General features: G+C 43.5%; 1 pseudogene; it reads right to left on the bottom strand.

Moving 5' to 3' along the window:
* Positions 1-1,556: 1,556 nt before the first annotated feature.
* LOC115296257 lies at positions 1,557-2,166 on the bottom strand (annotated as a pseudogene).
* Positions 2,167-2,543: the final 377 nt, after the last annotated feature.

Genomic DNA, 2,543 nt, shown 5'->3' with positions numbered 1-2,543 from the left:
GCCTGGGTGTCTCAATCAGTTAAGAGTCCAACTTTTGATTTTGGCTCAGGTCAGCATCTCATGATTCATGAGATCAAGCCCCATACTGGGCTTCATGCTGACAAACCCATAATGTCATAATGTTAGATTGCGGCATATTTGTCCCAAAAGAAACCTTACCCCTCCTTTGTGAGGAGTGGACACAAAGGTCAGAATTCATGGAAGAGGCAAGTTCCACCTGGGAGTCATGCTCTTCCTTTCTTCCCTTACCCCTGCCGCACCTCAGTTTGAGCATCTGATCAGACACTGAGATCTGTTAATTTTATACCCTACATAAATACATAAATTCTTTTTTTTTCCTTTGTTGTTGCTAATGCCATTCGTTCTAACTCATCATTTTTTCTTAGTGTTTGTTTATTCTTGAGAGAGAGAGAGAGAGAGAGAGAGAGAGAGAGAGAGAGAGAGCGCATGAGCATGAGTGGGGGAGGGGCAGAAAGAGAGGGAGACACAATCCAAACCAGGCTCCAGGTTCTGAGCTGCCACCACAGAGCCTGACAGGGGCCCAAATCCGTCCCATGCCTAACCAACTGAACCAGCCTGGCATCTCCTATCATGTCTTAATAGGACAAAGCAAAGAGCTCCTGACCAGTCTCCTTTAAGAAAATCTTTCAGTAGTTTCTATTACCCACAGAATTAAATTACAGCTTCTGAGAATGCTTTTGAGGCTGTGTGCGGTCCAGCCCCTGTTCACCTTGTAAGAGTTACTTTGAGATGGCCACCGAGCAGCTCCGGGGGAGAGCTCCATGCACCAACAAGCCGCACCCACAGACCTGGAATGTCCCGCACTGTTTGATAAACAGCCAATCATGGAGCTCCAGCCTCCCCTCACCCGATAAAAGAAACAATCAATCCCACCCCGCCACAGTCCAAGGACGCCCATGCTTGGCAGGCGGCCCACCCAAGATCAAACCTGGAACTCTTTCCCCATAAAAAACCTTGCTCTCGAGTACTAGGTGCGACTTCCCTGTCTCCCCTCATACTAGTCACAGAACCTCGCCCTGGAGCTGCAGACCCCAACAAAGGCTTCCCTGTGTTCTTGAACTTGGCCTCCTTCTTTCCTCTCGGCTTTGCCTCCACCTAATAAATCTTACACACCTAATAAATCTTACACAATCTTATTGTCCTTCACACTTCCTGAAGCCCCAGTACTAGATGACGTGTGTTTTTTCTGAAGCTATCATGCATCTGGCCTCTGAGCCTTCCATTTGTTCATGATCCCTCCTTACATGTTTGGCAGTTCCCTATGTATTCTGTATTACTACCATCAGGATTACTTCTCGAGGAAAGCCTGGGACACCCAGGCTCAGCAGTTTTCCTCCTCCTTAGGAGGAACACACCTGTTATGGCAATCATGATATAAATTGTAACTGTGTAAGTCTGTGTTTCACCTTGTATGCCATGCTGCTTTCCTTATGCTGTAATGACTGAGTGGTGGCTAAAAAAATGGAATATCAGATAATCAGAGATTTTTTTTACGAGGATACTTAAAATATGTTTAATAATAAAGACAACTAGCATTCTGTTTTTACTTTTATTTGCATGTATTTTATGAAGAATTTACTCCTGGGCCATAAGTTTTTGTTTCTTCAGTTTCTTCTGGGATATTTTTCTTCTGTGCAACTTCCTCTTCTGGTTTAGGAACAATCTGCTCTTTTTCAGTGAGGATCATCTCAATGTGGCAGGGAGAGCTCACGTATGGGTTAATCCGACCATGAGCCCTGTAAGTTCTACACCGCATCTTGGGGGCTTTGTTCACCTGGATGTGCTCAATGACCAGAGAATCTACATCCAAACCCTTAAGTTCAGCATTACTCTCTGCATTTTTAAGCACGTGCAGTAAAAATTCAGCCCTCTTTTTGGGCCACCGACCCTATGTCCAGCCCCACTGTTTGGCCTGGGCACACCTACCAACTCCACCGTTGTAGCATCGGAACGGCACACACTGCTTCTGCAGAGTGACATCTTTAGGATACTTGGTGGCTTTTCGGATGTGCATACCGTTGATGGCCTGGGCAGTTCCATGGGTGTTCTTAAAGTGAACACGAAGATTTGAACCTCTTAATTTGCATGATTTTGTCGGGTTTTCCGGGTCAAGTGAATAGCGAACCATTTTCAGAGATCACCTCAGGCTGCTTACGGGAAGAGAGCAATTAGAGATTTTTTTGTGTGTTCTTTTCTTATGCATCAGATGGTGGATGTATGTATTTATATGTCTGTATAGCCAGATTAGGTAAGTGAAAATCATGATATGGTCATAGGAATTATCAGCTAAAGACGGTTATTTGGTGACAAAGGTTCTGACCACAATAAATTGGCATCATGGTTCAAGAATGTAGTTTTAGTTTTCACTTTATGAAGAGAACTGATGACCAAAGATTAAAATTAGGATAATTTCAAAGTAGACGCTTATGCTGGAAATAAGATGTGGATAGTAAAGAAAACTGACCATTAAAATCTATTTAGAAAATGTTCTATTTATTTTAACTTTGGAATTACAATTATAA

The sequence above is a fragment of the Suricata suricatta genome, chromosome 7 (assembly GCF_006229205.1).
Source record: "Suricata suricatta isolate VVHF042 chromosome 7, meerkat_22Aug2017_6uvM2_HiC, whole genome shotgun sequence".
In the NCBI taxonomy this organism is placed as follows: Eukaryota; Metazoa; Chordata; class Mammalia; order Carnivora; family Herpestidae; genus Suricata; species Suricata suricatta.
This window is presented reverse-complemented; position numbering and strand designations above follow the sequence as displayed.